Raw genomic sequence first — 20,094 nt, 5'->3', positions numbered from 1 at the left:
TGGACTTAATCAGTGCACATGACTATGTGCTCGATCCCTTAGTCCATTACTTGACTCACACATCCATGTGAACAAGTAATTAGTCTTAATTTTTCCAATACTTGAAAGTTCTCATTCATCATGCTATACAATTTGCATGATTCCAAGTCCCGGTCCAATTGAGACTTTGGATGATGAGAGTCTTTCCTTATTTGGTAAATTTAGACATTACCACAAATGAAGGAATCAATTTCATATTTCCACTCTTGCTATTAATGGAATCATATAAGCAATCCATCTACGCGATCAGATTCAGCATATTTTTTCTTTAAGTTCCTTTACTTTTCTTTGATTCTTAAAACATTACCATGTGACCCAGTCACATCATGTATCAAGAATCTCAGAATAGAAACTTAACAGAGTTAGATAGTGGACTTTACCTGAAGTAGAGTCAAACTTATTGACTTTAACATCCTTAGGTAAACTTGACAGCTTCGCAACCAATGCCCCTTCCTTTGGCAATATAAACATATGGACCCTTTGATAATGGTACACGAGACTATCACAGACTTAGACTTTTCTCTTTACCATTTGGTCAACCGAGTTGACTATGGCCGATCCCTTTCCATTGAGAAGAGAATGCTTTTCTGGATTTCCTGTGTCACTATTGTCAATGTCCATAAAGTTTCAGGAAGTTGATCTTAGCAAATAGATAAGATCATTAAGGGTCTTGTCATAGTCTGTTTCATAGGTGTTTCAAAAGAACTCACTATGTGACTTAGAAAGTAGTTGAGCCACTAACTTTCTCAAGACTTTGACACCCAACTCTCCCTGCTTGTCAATATGTGACTACATCTCCAAGATGTGATCACACCTAGACCTTGCCTTGCCAATAGGGCTTGAGTGACCTTAAACTTTTCAAGAACTTGTGGGGTAGGGAGAATAATTTGGAGGAGGTGACAGAAGTATGATTTCCATGGGACATCATCTTCATTTAGGAAAGCTTGTTTCAAGAGATTTGGGAAGATCATAAATGTCTAAACCAGACATCTTTTTAGGAGATATTCAAGATAGTTGATTTTAAAGTCCTTAATATGACACCCAATATGAAATATTAAGGCTAGGACCCAACAGACTATTTTATAACTTAGAAGAGGTATGCCGTAATCCAAGCTATAAAACAATTTGAAGGTAGGTGAATGACGATTCACCAATTTCCACCAAGATAAACGAAATGTATTATTAGGTTTTAATTGGTTTTTGAAACTCCTAGATCTTTTGAGATTCATTGAACTGTTCAATGGCATGTTTCAATCTCGAGTGTGCCCTTCAGGTTTTGTGACTGGGATGCCGAGGATCACAAAACAAGGTGTGAAGTAACCATGCAAATTACTTGGTACCCTTAAGTGTTTACCCCTCAATCGATGTGCCGGTTAACCACACACGCTCCATCGATACTATGATAAACATTAAGTTACCCTTTGCCTACCTTGTTAAATACGAGTTAGTGTGCCGGTTAACCACACACGCTCCACTAACCGACTTAAACAAAGTGCAAAGTGTAATTTCATGGATTAGCACCTTCTTCACATTTTCCTAAGTAACTAAGATTGGGTATTTTTAAAGAGTTTAGTTACTTAGTATTTATCATTAATACTTTTAATGAAGGGAGAATTAAAGTCATGTCAAACCCGTTCGGCTAACGACCCTCCACCAGTCAAGCAAGCGGTGGGTGAGAGTGGACACCCATTAAGTTGCCATTTTATAGGCAACAACCTTATACCCACCTTATAGACCGGCTTCGTGAATGAGGCGTACTAGCGGTAAGACCGAATTTACTCTTATATATATATATATATATATATATATATATATATATATATATATATTATTAACTTATAATATTATAAAGTATAAGGGTTGAATTTTAACTTTTAAAATTCTAAGGGCTAACTTGGAATTAAAGTATTCATAAGAGAAAACTTTACAAATTCCAAAACTTGAGGGCAAGTTTTGAAACTATTCAAAACTAATTAATTCCATAACTTATGTGTTTAAAGTAGTTTTAATCCAAAAACTCTTCAAGTTCCATAACTTGAGGACAAATTATGGAAGACTTTAAACTAATAAAGAATTAACTTTTTCTTTATTTTATAACTTATGAAATTAATTAAGGTTACATTATTTTTTTATATTTATTTAATGAAGAGACTCTTGGTCCTCCATAACTTGAGGACAAATTATGGAGTCATAACTCCAATTAATTGGAACTAGACTCTTCATTTTTGTAACCTTTGCCAACTTTATGAGTTTTATGAGTCTTTAATGTGACTCTTCATGTAACTTGAGGATAAGTTACACAAACACATTTTATACTCAACTCTTAGATTAAAATGGATTGAAAACAACTATTTCATTCAACTTTTCTATTAATCTAAGAAACTCATAAGAACAAGATAATTCAAATCAAACTTTTTCATGTAATTAGTCTAACCTTTAAACTAATACAAAACATGAATCTATTGACAATTATCTTTGAAAATGGATTAGCATGAACATTACCACATTAAAAACAAGTTTATAAGTTCAAAAACAACTTTGGGTAATGTTCCTAGTCCATTTCTAGCCAAAAAACTCGAAAATATGCTGTCTGGGGTCCAACTCGTCGAGTGCATGAACAAAACTCGGCGAGTTGGATGCATTTTGCCTTGGACTCGTCGAGTCCCTTCATGGACTCGGCGAGTCTGCTGGGTAGACAGCAACAAAACTCGATTTTTCAGCTTCTATTGCAAGTATAACAAGAAAACAAGCCTAGGCTCTGATACCACTGTTGGGTTATGAGCATTCTAACACTCCTAAGTGTACATGCAACCCTAAATACCTTGGATCTATGTTTTCTCTATTATACATGCAAATATGAACATCCAAGGTATTATCCTAATCTAGCATACAAAATATCAATATAACAAGATAGAATACATACCTCTTTAATGGTGCTTGTCTTCATGAAGCTTGAGTGCTTAGTGCCCCAAGTGTGACACCTCAAATGGTTCACACAACACCAAATACACTTGGAATAACTTGAGAGAAATTAGAACACTTCATGAAATCGTCTAGCCCTCATACACACACATATAGTCACGATTTCTTGAGCCATGGGTTTCTTTTATATGGTGGCTATTAGGGTTACACCATGTAACTCATGACTTTACCCATTCCTTATGCTCCATGGATTTTAACCTCCATGGAGTATCCATGGGTCACCCCATGGACTTAGTCCAAAATAAGGAATCTTGGATCACAAGCCCACATATATAAGAATGAATGATTTACACAATCAACCCATATATTTAATTAGTCTCCTTTTGATCACTTAATTAATCCTAGATTAATTCTTGATCAATACTAATTAAATAATCTTATTATTCTTATTATTAATATACTAGAACTTATAATATATTAATAACCATAAGTGTCTTATTTCTCTCATTATAGTCTATCCAAGTGCATGATGCCATGCAACCCAAATGGACCATGCCGAGTCGGGTCAAGTCTTACCAATTATAGTTATGGACTTAGACATTAATCCAACAAAAAGTGACTTTAGTAACGAGTTTGACATGTAAAAGAGTTTGATAAGCAGTTTGAAGTCACTTTTTTGGTAAAACAGTTTGAAAGTATAGTAAATCCATATGTTTGATAGTTATTAATCACATGTAATTGATATAATAACTATGATATTCAACTTGTATTCCCCCCCCCCCCCACCCACCCATAAAAGCATTTAAAATCATTTAAAAGGTTGATTAAGGGGTATGAACTCACCTGTAGTGAGTGGTTTGGATGAAAGTGTTGGATAAGGTGCTAGGTGTCAAGTGAAGACTTGAACACACACACTGGTCCTGTTTAACATATAAAGACATATATATGTATCTAATTAGTGGTTATAACACTAATTATGCAAGTAAAGACACCCTAGAACATGGAAAACACTTTGATTTAAGTCTTATAAGATCATAGGGTTGCATCTAAGGGTTGTTGGGGTGTGCATTGGAGTTTACGGTCCAGTAGTAAACTATCCATGAGTTTACGGCCAAGGGTTTGCAGCCCTTATGTATTTACGGCCGTAAACCCATGGTGTCTTCTACCAAATCGATGTTTAAGGTCCGGCCAAGTTCCAAGCCTTAGGAAGGAATGTAGGGCAACTATGCACCCTTTAATAGAGTTTATGGCCAAGGGAGATTGCCTTGGCCGTAAACTCCCTTAGTTGGTTAATTTTCGATGTTTTCAAGCCCCTAACTCATAATAATAACTTATAAAGATGTAATGGGGGTTAAGTACTTACAGTTTGAAGGCTAAGAAAGGGAGTTTTCGGCCCAAAAAACACAAGTGTTCTTTGTGTTCTTGAGGATCTTGAAGATCTAAGCATAAAAGATGGAATTGTGGGTGGATTCAAAGGTGAATCAAGTAGCAATGATGTAATCAACACAAAGATGTAAGAGTTTTCTTACATTTGTGAAGATTGAAAGCAAAACTTGAAGATCCTTGGGAGAGAATCTCGAGTTCTCTAGCTTAGAAGTGAAGAATGGATGAAAAATGACCAAGTGTCATATATATACTAGGGGTTTACGGAAACCATGTGTTTATGGTCGTAAACCAACATGGTTTGGCCATAAAGTCCTTATGATGGTGGCTAGGGCTAGTTTGATGGGTTACCACTCCAATGGACACTTCCTTTCACTTATTCTTTTGAAGAAATAAGCTTAGAATGCTCAAACGAACACCAAAAGTGCTAAAAGTTAGCAAAAGTAAGTTTGACTAGATTAGAATGTAAGGTTTGTATAAGATAGAAATTTTGGGTTGTCACATGCCGGGAAGGACTCGATGACAAATAGGGTTCAATGTCAGGAAAGTTGATGTCGAGCTAGACTTGATGTAGCACAGGTAGGGTCCAAGATACGTTATATGTTAATTGTATTTTATATGGAAGTTTAGGGGAGCTCACTAAGCTTCGTGCTTACAGTTTTCATTTTGGTTTTAGCTACTTCAGCTAGCAAGGGAAAGGGCTCATGGTGATCGCAAGGCACACACCACAATTTCCATCCTGGGATATTTACTCTGATATTGGATACATGTTTTGATACATTGACAGATTTTATGATGTTTCAAGTTACATGACTTATGTTTTGATGTGAATTTTGATTATTCATGGTTTTTTATAATGATTTAAAAATAAATTTTTGGACCGTATTTTTGGGATATTTCAAGTTGGTATCAGAGCCTTGGTTTGAGGTATTCGAGCACACTTTCGCGTGTGTCTGAACTCAAACTAAGGAAGTGGTATAAAATTTTCAAAAGAAAAACCATTTTTATAAAACGATTTTTGAGAAAAGAAACAAGTTTTAGAAAAACCAAAAAGAATTTTGAAAAGGATAAAAGGGTATGGCACATGTAATCAATCGAGATCAAGTAAGTACTCCCATATTACCCATACAAGTTATGTTATGATATGATTATCAGTTATATGAGAATTGCATGCTAGATTAAGACTAAGGAGCTAGGAAGGATGCCTTATGTACCTGTTATATGTGTATCATCTATATGAGAATAACATGCTAGTACAGATTAGAAATTATGATAGTCTGATTAGTATATGTTGATTATGTGTACTCAATGCTCAAATGCTGCTTGCTTTGTGCTTTTAGGAGTTCTAGTTATCTTTTACTAACTAGTAAACGAATATGTTAAGTTACATATTATAAGGAATAAATTATTTCAGAAGGTTAGGTTTAGCCTTATTTCGTAGCTTTCGTTTGATTCTAACCGTTGTAGGGTAGAACCTCTCATTCGAAGAAGTATATAGTCTTAGTGATATGTAATAGTATTCACGAGCTAGTTAGGGGAAGAGAGCAGAGACTTATTATGCAGCTGATAACGGAGAGTGGGATGGTGATTGCCCTAGGGCAAGCCTAGGATGAGAGTAACGTGTGAAATTGTTGCAGTATAAGGGACTTAGTGAAGTCAAGGCAGTTCTTAAGGAAAGTACGGATAGATGTGGAAGGCGCTATGGGCCCATACTACTAAAAGCAGAGGATCCGTACTCGAGTCAAGGAAGGTTGAGATGAATCCAGTGAACTTTGTAGTGTATGTTATCCCTCAAGTTATGTTATCATTCTAATGTTTGTTATTATGTGTTTTTTAGAATGGTGGTTTTATGCCCTAGACCAGCAGTTGGTAGTTCAGGTGAGGGATCAGGATCTGGCTCTGGAGTTGAGCAGCTAGACGAGCAGACTAGGGAGTTCATCTCCTCAGAGATCATGTGCAGCATTCTAGACTATACTATTGTGATCTTTGGTACGGTCAAGGTGGTTATCCTAGAGATTCTCAATGAGAGGTTGAGTGCTTTCCGCTCTGAGATAACGGCCATGCTAAGGGCCCGTATGGTGACTTTCAGGGAGTTCAGAGCATGTGGAGATCCAAATTACCATAGAGCTAAGGACCCCATATCTAGTGGTAGATGGTTCGTTGATGTCACCAATGCTTTCCGTACGAGCAGATGTCCCGAGGGGGACAATGTCTGACTTGCTTCCTGTCTACTGATGGAAAGAGCATGCGACTGGTGGGAGGAGGTCGGACATGCCAATGGTGATGATGCAGCTTTAGATCCGATGACATGGAGTGACTTTTCAGCTAGGTTCAGAGCCGAGCTGGCACTTGTGATTGAGGTACAACAGCTAGTGAGAGAGTTCAAGGATTAACAGCAGACCACTGAGACAGTGATTGATATCACCGCCAAGTTTAGGGAAAGGGCACTTCTTTTTCTGCAGTACATGGAGGACATTGATATGAAGAAGCCCCGATATCATGAGATGTTAAGGAGTGGCATATGGTAGTTTGTGAGTCGTTCTAGCTGCAAGACATTAGAACATATGATTGCAAGAGCTCGCGAAAGAAAGTTAGATTTGGAGATGTAGAGGAAGAGGAAACCCGAGGGGGTACAGGCAGTGAGTGCGGGGAAAAAGCCCCAAGTGTTAGATCACAGATCGAGGAGCCAATAGGGCCGCAGCTCGTGTGGCAAGTGCAGCAAAATGCACGAGGGGACATGCAAGGCAGGGAGTTCGGGCTGCTTCAAATGCGGTCTGACTAGTCATATGAGCAGGGATTGTACTGTTTCTACCACTACGATAGGATCAGATCTGATTTGCTTTCAGTGCAATTAGAGGGGACATAAGTGGTCCCACTTCCCGAATTTAGCTTCAGTAGGACAAGTGGCGGCACCTCCTCCTGGCACACTAAGAATTACAGATGGCCATCAAGATTGGGCTGAGGTGCCCATAGTAAGGAGCAGAGCTTTTCAGCTGACTGCTGAGGAGACACATGCGGCTCTCTATGTTATGACTGGTATGTATTCTCTCCTTATCTCTTTATTTATCTTAATTGTCATTCTTGTTTTATATGTTTTATTATAGGATCGTTCCTAGTAAATGGTATATCAGCTTTGGTATTGTTTGACTCAGGTTCCACCCGATATTTTGTGTTGCTCGCGCTCCGCTAGCGATTTGTAGGAGCTCCGGGGGATCTAGGTTATCCACTGGTGTAATGCCCGCAGATCCGGACTAGTCAATTTAGAGGCAATAAGTGTCGAAAATGACTTTTCGAAAAAAGATTATTTAGAATAACTAATTTTAACCAAGATTTCGAATATGTCTCAAGGGTTTCGTACATACAAAGAACGTCGAAATCCGAGTTATAACAAAGAAGATATGACCCGTTGAAGTTTTTTTCGGAAAAACTGACACGACACCGGGAATTGTAAAAAAGTGAATTTACGATAAAATAATTTCTTGTCTTAGCGATCTAAACTAAATTCGTAGTATATGTTAAACTGAGAGTGTGCATAAAAAGAACGTCCGAATCTGACTTCGTATGAGGAAGTTATGATTTTTCTAAGATTTAGCATAACCGTAAACAACCTGGAAATTCGAATTTTAGATCGGTCAATTTTTAGCCAAAATAATATAAACAATAAATGAAGATATCGTTAATAGGAGTTAAACGATAAAAACAAAGTCCAAAATGGAGTTCGTAAGCGAAAGATATGGACGAAGCTTAGTCTCTACTCTTCAAGCGCGACGAATTCGATGCAGATTTGTAAATCTGAGATAGAATAAACCTTGGATGACGATGTCTAAATGAAAGTTGTCGTACTTGTAAATACCAATGCATGGATATAATGAACATTAAGAATAGAGCTCGTATGAGAAAGATGTGGATGAAACTTAGTCTCTACTCTTCAAGAGCGGCGAATTCAATATAGTTTTGTAAATCTAAGCTACAATGAGAATTATCCAACGAGGTCTAAATGAAAGTTGTAGTACTTGTAAATACCAACACGTGGAAATAAAGAACGTAGAAAATGGAGCTCGTACGCGGAAGATACGGACGAAGCTTAGAGACTTCTCAACGATAAAACCCCTATAAATAAAAGGTGAATCCTTCATATTTCTCACACCTTTCACCCTCTCTTTCTCTCTATACTTTCTCTCTCTAAGCCCCTAACCCCCGTAAGCATAGGTAAACCCCTAGCACCTGAAGGAAGCCATGAGGCTCCCGGAGTCCCAAGAAAAAGGGTCTTTCAGTTCGGAAACGCTGCTCCAAGCGAAGCCCGGTTTTCGAGAAAACCCGTTGTAAGTGAGCTACGCCTACGCTATTTATAATATAGCTTTTAATTAATTATAGTAACGTTATTAGGACCTTATGGTAATTATTTGGGCTATTAGTATGGATTATATAAGTGTTGTTGTAATATCTTTTTAACCACTTGAGGTACGGGGAATCTAGTTTGGAGGGCTGCTTGGGTTGCTGGATTCAGAAGCGTTATATACCAAAATGATCCTACCCTCCGGTGTTTCATGTCTGGCCCCTGTCTGTACATAGTTGGTGAAGAGTATTGTTTAACGCTTATATAATAGTAATAATGGCTAGACTATTAATTAGTCTCAGTAAAACGTTAGACTAAACTCTAGTTGTAATGGTACTAGGTTTTGTCGAAGGAAATTGTTTTAAAGTAAATGAAGTGTTGTCCGAGAACCGCATCACCACCTTATCAGGTGAGTGAATTGTTACTTTCATCTTACACATAGATGTGAAGTATTTAATATATATTACGTGTTGTGAGTGCAAAGTTACTTCATCTTACACATAGATACAAAGTATTTTATATAAATTACGTGCTATGTGTACATATTATCTAAATACTTGTTGTCTATGCTGGATGAATGATTTTATAAATGCTTCAAATGAATTAAACTGTATATGTATTTTATATCTACAAAATATGTTGGATAAAACATGGGTAGATGAAATACGAGTCGGATGATGAGATGAGAGGAGATATAGACCATGAGATAAGGGTGAGAGGTGAACCCTTACAAGCCTTTTAACCAAATGATGGACCTGTCATCTAACAGAGTATGGATGACATCCACAGACTATTCTAGACAGTCAAGTGGAACACTAACAGGCTCGCAACCTGTAGGTGTTGTGAACGATGTGTTCACCCGGTGTACTCTAAAACTTGGCGGCTATGCAGACTTAGTGCCTAAACCTTGGCGATCAAGAAGACTTGATGCCTAAACCCTGGTGACTATGCAGACTTAGTACCTAAACCCTGGTGACTATGCGGACTTAGTGCCTGTTGTATAAACCCTAGCGACTATGCAGACTTAGTGCCTAAACCCGGTGACGATGGACTTTGTGTCAATTCCTTAGGATAATCCTTAAGGATAAATGAATGAGGAATAGCTAATTTTAGGGTAGATCCTTAAGAGTAAAGAAGATAATGGGTATGGGTAATTGGGTTGATTAACTGTTTGAAGATTAAACATAATAATTATATTATTGTGGATTGAAAACCCTATGTACTCACCATGTTTCCCAACCTGACCCACTCAGTTTATTTATATCATAGGTGTTGATATGAAGTCACATTACACTGAGAGATTAAGGAGATATAAATCACTAGTGACAATGAATGTAAGTTCTGTTTATGCTTATGTTTCTGTATTGACGATGACATCTCAAATGTTTTAAAATGAATAAAAATACTTTTCTTCGGAAATGCTTTGATAAAGTATTTATCATGTTTTACTGGGTACAAATTCCGCAACATTTTTATTAAAAGAGGTACTATGATTTTTATAAAGCATAAAAAAATCGGTCTTTTATGGCCGTGAAAATGGGGATGTCACAGTTGGATGTGGAGATAGCAGATGATAGGACCGTCAGGGTCACGAGGGTTCACAAAGGATGTACACTACAACTATTCGATCAGTAGTTTTCAGTAGACCTGGTTCCTATTCCCATGCGTGGGAATAAGGTTATATAAGGTATGGATTGGTTGAGCCCTAATAGGGGCAGTGATTGATTGTAAGCAGCAGCTAGTGAGGGTTCACACCTCTAGTGGGGGAGAGTTAGTGATCCATGGCTAGATGCCACGGCATGGACCAAATTTATGTTCACCGGCGAAAGCGAGGTGCCACCTTCAGCAGGGTTCTGAACGATCCGTCACCTATCTCATGGATACCCAGTAGAAGGGTAAGGCGATAGTTGATGATGTACCAGTACTACAAGAGTACCCCAGATGTATTTCCGTAGGATTTACGTGGGATACCTTCAGAGAGACAGGTAGAGTTTAGGATTGACCTGGTCCCTGGTGCGACTCCGATAGCCAAGGCACCATATCGGTTGGCTCCTCCCGAGATGCAGGAGTTTTCTACGTAGCTGCAAGAGCTGCTTGACACGGGTGTTGTCATGCCGAGCAGTTCACCATAGGGAGCCCCGATCCTATTTGTGAAGAAAAAGGATGGGTCACATCGCATGTGCATAGACTACCGGGAGTTGAACAAGGTAAAGGTGAAGAACTGTTACCCACTTCTGAGGATATATGATTTGTTTGACCAGCTTTAAGGAGCATCTTGGTTCTCCAAGATTGATTTACGGTCAGGGTATCAACAGATGCAAGTCAGGGACGATGATCTGCAGAAGACCTCCTTTAGGACACACTATGGTCATTATGAGTTTATGGTGATGCCATTTGGGCTCACCAATGCTCCAGCCGCGTTCATGGACCTCATGAACCACGTGTGCAGACTGATGCTGGAACGGTTTGTAATAGTCTTCATTGATGGCATCTTGGTTTACTCCAAGACTCAGGAGCAGCATGAAGAGCACCTGAGGGAGGTGTTGGAGACACTGAGGAGGAAGAGACTTTTTGCGAAGTTCTCCAAGTGTGAGTTATGGTTGTGCAAGGTGTAGTTCCTTGGGTATCTCATCAACCAGAAGGGTATTCTCATCTATCCGGCCAAGATAGAGGTCGTGATGCAATGGGAGATTCAGAGGTCTCCAACTGAGATTCGGAGTTTCCTGGGTCTGGCAGGGTATTGCAGGAGATTTATTCAGGACTTCACCAAGATTGCAGCTTCATTGACCCGATTGACTAAGAAATCGGTGGTTTTTCACTTGGGACCTAAGCAGCATGCAGCTTTTGAGACGCTCAGGCAGCTGTTGTGCGAGGCATCGATTCTCACTCTACCAGAGGGTGTAGATGACTTTGTAGTCTACTATGATGCTTCAGTCACAACCATGGGAGCAGTGTTGATGCAGCGGGGGTCATGTGATAGCTTATGCCTCGAGACAGCTGAAGCCTCACGAGGCTAAATATCCGACGCACGATTTAGAGCTGGGGGTTGTGGTATTCGCCCTCAAGATTTGGTGACACTACCTCTATGGGGTCTGTCGTACCATTTACATGGATCACAAGAGTTTGAGGTACCTCATAGATCAGCCAAATCTGAACATGAGGCGGCGTTGGTGGTTAGATGTGGTGAAGGATTACAATTGTGAGATCCTTTACCACCCGAGCAAGGCCAACATTGTAGCTGACGCCCTGAGCCACAAGGCGGTAGCAGCCCCGATCTGAAGGGCTGAAAGTGTAAGTTTTAGAGGATGACTCGGCGAGTCCATGGGTGACTCGACGAGTCAGGTCGCGGTCATGGTCGCGTGTCAAGTGGCCTACTCGGCGAGTCCATGGGATGGACTCGGCGAGTAGGTGCTGCATGGAGAAAACCCTAAATTCCAGGGTTGAGCCCTATATAAAGAGCATTATACTCCTCCACAGCCTCCATTATTCCCCCCTTGAGTTCCAGAAACCTTAAATACGTGGAGAGATCATTTGTGGAACAAATTAGAGCTTGGAGAGGTGTTGTTTGAAGAGATCTTGAAGGAAAAGTGGCTTGGATCAAAGGGCTTTGCTTGGATTCGAGTTTGACTGCGATTGAGGCATCTTTTGGAGGTAATATCTTCGTCCTTAGGCTGTGCATTCCTAGTTTCATCATTTTGGGGTTTGTGGGGAGTATGTCTTGGAATGTTTTGGAGTTTGGAGGATAGATCTGAGGTTGCTACCTTAGATCTGGAATATTGAAGGCCTAGAGTGCATTAAAGTTTCTGTGTTTGTGTGCTTAGTGAAGCCACCATGTCCCAAACCTTGGTTTTAAGGTGAATACGGCTTAAATCTCGTTAGATTCACGTAAAGGTTGCCACTTTACGTGATGGATGGATTGTAGGAGGTTGGATCTATGTTTTGGATCAATTGCATGGCCTGAAATGCTTCTATATGGATTCAGATAGGTGGAACTCGACGAGTCACATGGGTGGACTCGACGAGTTGCTTGAAGATGGCCTGGGACTCGACGAGTTGGAAGAACAACTCGGCGAGTAGGTTGAAGATGGCCTTGGACTCGACGAGTCCATTTGGACTCGGCGAGTCTTGTCGAGGAAGTCCCAATATTTCTGGTTGAGTCGATGAATCGGTGAGTCAAGGGATGACTCGGTGAGTTGGGTGCGAGTGGACTCAGAGTTGTTGGACTCGACGAATCTTGGGGTGACTCGGCGAGTTGGGTCGCTAATTGAGGGAAGTTCTGAGCATGAGGACTCGGCGAGTCATTGGGATGACTCGGCGAGTAGGGTCAGTCAGGGATTGACTTTGACTCATCCAAGGTTGACCAGTTGTCTTCCAGGGGTATTTGGGTAATTAAGGGTATTTATTGAGTGGTATGTGTTGATGTTTAGTGAAGGAGTTCGTGCCGGAGTTCGGAGCAGCGGGATCTTATCTTTTCAGCCGGCAGTTTCGAGGTGAGTTATCCTCACTATATCAACAGGGTCTAAGGCACCAAGGCCGACCCTTTATTGTATTGAGATTCGGTTATGGTTATTATGTTATTGTTTGATGTGTCTGCATCCTGGTAGCTAGGATGGTTCATGCTAGGAGGCCTTGTTAAGGTCAGTTTTCCCGATTTACAGAGTGATGTTATGCTAGCGACCGGTTAGGTCGGTAATCCGGTTAAGGTAATGATATGCTATGTGATCTGCTTGTTCGGTTTGTTGACTATGACTGTTATATGAATGTATGTTTTGTGCACATGGTTGTTTGGACTGGAGATGGGTTGAGGCGGGTCCTGCTTTGTGCTGTAGGCCAAGATACCCAGGGCGGACCGGTTGTTCCGAAGGCCCAGCGAGCGGTCCGGATAGGCTGTAGGCCCCACGAGGGCGGACCAGACGTGCCGAGGCTCGGAGAGTGGACCAGGCCGACTGAAGGCCCGATGCGGGCGGACCAGTCACGCTGTAGACTCAGAGAGTGGACCAGGTGGGTTGAAGGCCCGATGCGGGCGGACCAACCCCACTGTAGACTCGAAGGACATGACTAGACCCGGAGGATGGATCCGTTGGACTGAAGGCCCGATACGGCGGACCAGTCACACGGTAGACTCGATATGCATGGTTGTTCTATGTTCTATTATGTTATGTATGTTTTATATGTTTTGGACCGGAAGGTCGTAGTCTGGAAGGGCGTATACGTGGTTGGTATTTTGGGGGTATCTCACTAAGCTTTCGGGCTTACAGTTGTGGTTTAATGTTTTTCAGGTTCTTCAGGAGACTGTGGCAAGGCGAAGGCGCGATCGTACCGCTCCTCATGATTTTGTAGCAATGTGATTCTGGGAATACTCTAATGACTTGTATTGAAAACCTTTTTGTAAACATTTTAATGAAAATCAGGTTGTTTTGAAAAATTTAAATTGGTTGTATTTTTCGGATGTTACAAGTTGGTATCAGAGCCTTGGTTTGAGTGAATTGGAGGAACACTTGTGTGACTCCAGTCTCAAATCGAGGAGAGCTTTCAAAAAGAGAATTTAAAATGGTTTTCAAAATAAGTAAAGGAGGACGCGGAGGTACGATCAGCCGGAGCCAGTAAGTAACCCCAAATTACCATACATGACAATTGTTTTATTGAGCTTTAATAGAACAGCATGCTAGAGCTAGGCTAGGGATCTTCAGGATTTATTGATGAGTTGCCTGATTTATGTTGCCTGCTAGCCTAGGATTCCTTGTGAGAGATTTCTAGTGTTCCTCTAGTTGTGAGGATAGAGCGATGTTATGTGTGTCGCTAGGGTGTTGTGGGAGTACTTCATACAAATATGGGTTGGTGTGGAAGGTAGTATGGGCCCGTACTACTGAAAGCACGGACTCATACGCGTATCAGGGAAACCATGACCTCTAGGGTTGGGATGAGGGCTGGTTCCCGGGATAGCGGAATATGTCTGAGATTTGGTGTTTTATTTTCAGTATGGAGATTTCAGGGCACGCTGGGAGTGGATCCGGGTCAGGAACAGGAGCCGGAGAGGGAGTTCCGGGTGGGTCTGTACAACCCGAGGATGTCAGTCAGATGAGTACGCACGAGTGGGATGCGAGGATCCGTGAGATCCTGCATGATGAGGTTGTTGCATTGTTTCGGGCTGAGCTGCCGGAGTTGTTTGGGTCGATCAAGACCGCCATGGTGGAGTATTTCGATGAGCGCTATGCGGCTCTCACGGAGACGGCTGCCGCGGCGGCTACCGCAGCAGTAGCAGCGGCAGGGGGAGGAGCCAGTAGAGGTTTTCAGTATCGGGACTTCGATAATACGAAGCCTCCCACTTTTGATGGAGTTCAGGATCCGAACGTTGCTATGAGATGGTTATCAGATGTGGAGGGATGTTTCTTCACGTGTTCATGCCCTGCTGATCAGAGGGTGAGGTGTGCTTTGAACCTGTTGAGGCTCGGAGCAAAGGATTGGTGGAGATTGACCACAGGGTCGTACTCGGATGCGCAGAGGGCTGCGATTTCATGGGATCGGTTCAGGGAGATGTTCAGCACTCGTTATGTTCCGCAGGTCGAGAGGGAGAAGTTGGCTCAGGAGTTCTTGGAGCTGAAACAGGATTCGGAATCGGTGACGGAAATCACCAGGATGTTTACTAAGAGGGCGATGTTTTTGCCCTGAGTTCGCTTCGGAGCAGGCTCAGATGTCCCAATATCTGAGTATGCTAAAGAGAGACATCAGACAGTTTGTGTCTACGCAGAGGTGCGAGACTTTGCTGGAGTTGCAGGAGGCTGCCAGGCGGCGTGAGTTAGAGATTGAGTTACAAATGCGTGAGCTGAGGCAAGCTCCGGTTCAGTCGCAGCCGGCGACGAAACGGTCTAAGACCGTTGATTCCAGGATGGGAGATCAGGGTAGCCACGTCTGTGGAAAGTGTGGAAGGGGTCACGCCGGGCTTTGTCGGTCCGGTGGAGCGTGCCGCAAGTGCAGAAAGGAGGGACACTATGCGAGGGATTGTCGGCAGTCAGTGTCAGTTCGGGATTTGAGGATATGTTATCATTGTCATCAGGTTGGACATTTGAAGGTCAACTGTCCACGGCTTGCTACAGGGCCGGTGCAGGCTCCAGCACCGGCTACGTTGAGGATCACAGGTGGAGATCAGGGTGGAGCTGAGCCCCCAAGGGCTTAGGGTCGTGTTTTTTTCAGCTTGCTGCTGCGGGTATGTTTCTTTCTGATGTTTGATTATTTATGATTGTTGTGGAGTATTGTTATCTGTTGGTTTCGTTGAATTGCGTTTCGGGTTTTCGTGTGGTATCCATTGTTCCTTGAGGGTTTGGCGAGTTGTGATCGAGATTTCGTTTTAGTATCTTTTGTTCCCCGAAGGATCGTTATGGTTATGGATTTGTGCTTCGAGCTATCGTTGATTATCTTTGTGAGGATTGGTGGCGGATGCGGCGTTGGTTTGAAGGCCAGTTAGATTCTGTAGTCTGAGGAATTGATAGTTGAAGATTGGGTTCCTTTCGAGCAGGTTGTGCAGCATGGGAACATGATTGTATGAAAGTTGTTGGTGTTGGTGAAAAACATTTTGAGTGCATGTGTCGATTCCTGCAAGGTTGCTTGGGGAGATCGGTGATGGCGACCGGTGACTAACTATCAGTGTCTTAAGTGGGGGAGAATTGGAAACTCTCCGGATGATCGTTGGGCCTGAGAGGTTGTTTAGCTGTTTGGGAAATTCAGCGGTATTTCTATTAGTCGAGAGCAGGCTCGTATGAGTGAGTAACAGGCGTGCGGGGCGGAATACAGACCTGGAACAGTTGATTGAGGAAGGCATGGGAGCAGGACAGGTTCGAGCATGTATGATGGAGATAGAGTTCGGAACCCCTAGAGGGCTAGAACGGTATGTGCGGGAGGATTTCCCGAAGGGATGGTTCGGAGTAATGAATGCTAGTTGAGCGGTCCGGATAGACTGTAAGCTGGTAGGCGTACCAGTCAGACCAAAGGCTCGGAGGACGGTCCAGCCAGATTGGCTGAAGGTTCTGAGAGTGGTCCAGATTGGCTGAAGGCCTGGGGAGGCGGTCCAGTCATGCTGAAGACTCTGTGAGTATTGTTGGATCGGATTAAGGTTATGGGTTGCGTATGTTGCAGTGTGATTACATTGGGAGGTCTGGCCCCGGGTAGCAACCTTGAGCAGTGAAGGTAGTGCTTGGGCTTGAGAGTCCCTCTGATGAGAGTCAGAGTAGTGGTGATGCATGGATGTTGGGTACGCTTTAAAGAGGTAATGAAAGCGGGAGGAATGAAATCCCAAAGGGAGTGTGAATTCACGAAAGTGAATTCACGGAAGTGAAAGCGGCAGTGTAGAGTTATGATTGGAGTGGTCCGTCGATGATCCCTGAGTAGTGTGTTGCGTCGGTGGAATAAAAGCTCATTCGACTTGATATGTTGCTTTGGGCGCGGAGGGAATACCGCGATGTAGAGCCAGAGAAAGAGTCTTGGACTCTCGGTGTGATTCTGATCAGGGTTTTGGCTACGTTTTAGCAGTTCATCCTGGAAGGATGTTCGAGGATATCATCAGTGTATCAGTTTTTCCAAACCTGAGGGTGCTAGAGCTAGATCAGCATGCGTGTGTGATTGCGAGAGGAAAACTCGGGGGAGTTGCTCCGAAATGGAAGAATGGGTCTTTCGGTCGTCATGGGATGGATAGAATGGAATTTGGATTGGGAATCCGATGGTCCGTAGCTTTATAGCCATATGAGTCAAGTGAAGAATGAGAATTGGAGCAGTAGGGCATCATGGGTGATTCTCGGTTGTGAGTGTGGTTATCGGAGGGTACAGTTGGTGCCCGGTTTGAATAGGTGGTGGGGACACCGTATGGAAGGAGAGAGTGAGCTTCTGGTTCTATGGTTGTACCTTGAGGGACTTGGTTCGATCAAGGTCAAGTGGTGCGTCGTGAGAAGTAATTTGGAGAAGAGATGCCGAAGGCTTCGAGGACGAAGCCTAATTTAAGTGGGGGAGAATTGTAACATCCCGGAATCGCAAGAGTAGAGTTGAAGGGCTGAAAGTGTAAGTTTTAGAGGATGACTCGGCGAGTCCATGGGTGACTCGGCGAGTCAGGTCGCGGTCATGGTCGCGTGTCAAGTGGCCTACTCGGCGAGTCCATGGGATGGACTCGGCGAGTAGGTGCTGTATGGAGAAAACCCTAAATTCCAGGGTTGAGCCCTATATAAAGAGCATTATACTCCTCCACAGCCTCCATTATTCCCCCCTTGAGTTCCAGAAACCTTAAATACGTGGAGAGATCATTTGTGGAACAAATTAGAGCTTGGAGAGGTGTTGTTTGAAGAGATCTTGAAGGAAAAGTGGCTTGGATCAAAGGGCTTTGCTTGGATTCGAGTTTGACTGCGATTGAGGCATCTTTTGGAGGTAATATCTTCGTCCTTAGGCTGTGCATTCCTAGTTTCATCATTTTGGGGTTTGTGGGGAGTATGTCTTGGAATGTTTTGGAGTTTGGAGGATAGATCTGAGGTTGCTACCTCAGATCTGGAATATTGAAGGCCTAGAGTGCATTAAAGTTTCTGTGTTTGTGTGCTTAGTGAAGCCACCATGTCCCAAACCTTGGTTTTAAGGTGAATACGGCTTAAATCTCGTTAGATTCACGTAAAGGTTGCCACTTTACGTGATGGATGGATTGTAGGAGGTTGGATCTATGTTTTGGATCAATTGCATGGCCTGAAATGCTTCTGTATGGATTCAGATAGGTGGAACTCGACGAGTCACATGGGTGGACTCGACGAGTTGCTTGAAGATGGCCTGGGACTCGACGAGTTGGAAGAACAACTCGGCGAGTAGGTTGAAGATGGCCTTGGACTCGATGAGTCCATTTGGACTCGGCGAGTCTTGTCGAGGAAGTCCCAATATTTCTGGTTGAGTCGATGAATCGGTGAGTCAAGGGATGACTCGGTGAGTTGGGTGCGAGTGGACTCAGAGTTGTTGGACTCGACGAGTCTTGGGGTGACTCGGCGAGTTGGGTCGCTAATTGAGGGAAGTTCTGAGCATGAGGACTCGGCGAGTCATTGGGATGACTCGGCGAGTAGGGTCAGTCAGGGGTTGACTTTGACTCGTCCAAGGTTGACCAGTTGTCTTCCAGGGGTATTTGGGTAATTAAGGGTATTTATTGAGTGGTATGTGTTGATGTTTAGTGAAGGAGTTCGTGCCGGAGTTCGGAGCAGCGGGATCTTATCTTTTTAGCCGGCAGTTTCGAGGTGAGTTATCCTCACTATATCAACAGGGTCTAAGGCACCAAGGCCAGCCCTTTATTGTATTGAGATTCGGTTATGGTTATTATGTTATTGTTTGATGTGTCTACATCCTGGTAGCTAGGATGGTTCATGCTAGGAGGCCTTGTTAAGGTCAGTTTTCCCGATTTACAGAGTGATGCTATGCTAGCGACCGGTTAGGTCGGTAATCCGGTTAGGGTAATGATTTGCTATGTGATCTGCTTGTTCGGTTTGTTGATTATGACTGTTATATGAATGTATGTTTTGTGCACATGGTTGTTTGGACTGGAGATGGGTTGAGGCGGGTCCTGCTTTGTGCTGTAGGCCAAGATACCCAGGGCGGACCGGTTGTTCCGAAGGCCCAGCGAGCGGTCCGGATAGGCTGTAGGCCCCACGAGGGCAGACCAGACGTGCCGAGGCTCGGAGAGTGGACCAGGCCGACTGAAGGCCCGATGCGGGCGGACCAGTCACGTTGTAGACTCAGAGAGTGGACCAGGTGGGTTGAAGGCCCGATGCGGGCGGACCAACCCCACTGTAGACTCGAAGGACATGACTAGACCCGGAGGATGGATCCGTTGGACTGAAGGCCCGATACGGCGGACCAGTCACACGGTAGACTCGATATGCATGGTTGTTCTATGTTCTATTATGTTATGTATGTTTTATATGTTTTGGACCGGAAGGTCGTAGTCTGGAAGGGCGTATACGTGGTTGGTATTTTGGGGGTATCTCACTAAGCTTTCGGGCTTACAGTTGTGGTTTAATGTTTTTCAGGTTCTTCAGGAGACTGTGGCAAGGCGAAGGCGCGATCGTACCGCTCCTCATGATTTTGTAGCAATGTGATTCTGGGAATACTCTAATGACTTGTATTGAAAACCTTTTTGTAAACATTTTACTGAAAATCAGGTTGTTTTGAAAAATTTAAATTGGTTGTATTTTTCGGATGTTACAGGTGTCATACGGTTCCGAAAATAGGGCAAGTTGGGCCCCAGGTATATCAGACCCTTCAGAGTCATAGCCCGGGTGAGCAAGGTAGCATACAGACTGGATCTTCCCGCCGAGCTCAGCCAGATCCACAGCATCTTCCATATTTCCTAGCTATGGAAGTGCTTAGTGGATGACACGGCAGTTGTACCCTTAGAGGATATTCAGGTT

The 20,094-nt window shown here is 43.0% G+C and overlaps 1 pseudogene; it reads right to left on the bottom strand.

Annotated features, from left to right (window-relative positions):
• LOC145040814 (calreticulin-2-like) overlaps positions 1 to 20,028 on the bottom strand; it is a 35,641-nt pseudogene extending 15,613 nt beyond the window's left edge.
• Between the last annotated feature and the right edge of the window lie 66 nt (positions 20,029 to 20,094).

This window comes from Lactuca saligna, chromosome 4, assembly GCF_052625555.1.
Source record: "Lactuca saligna cultivar CGN05327 chromosome 4, ASM5262555v1, whole genome shotgun sequence".
Lineage (NCBI taxonomy): Eukaryota > Viridiplantae > Streptophyta > Magnoliopsida > Asterales > Asteraceae > Lactuca > Lactuca saligna.
The sequence above is the reverse complement of the archived record's forward strand: the minus strand, read 5'-3'. Positions and strand labels throughout refer to the sequence as shown.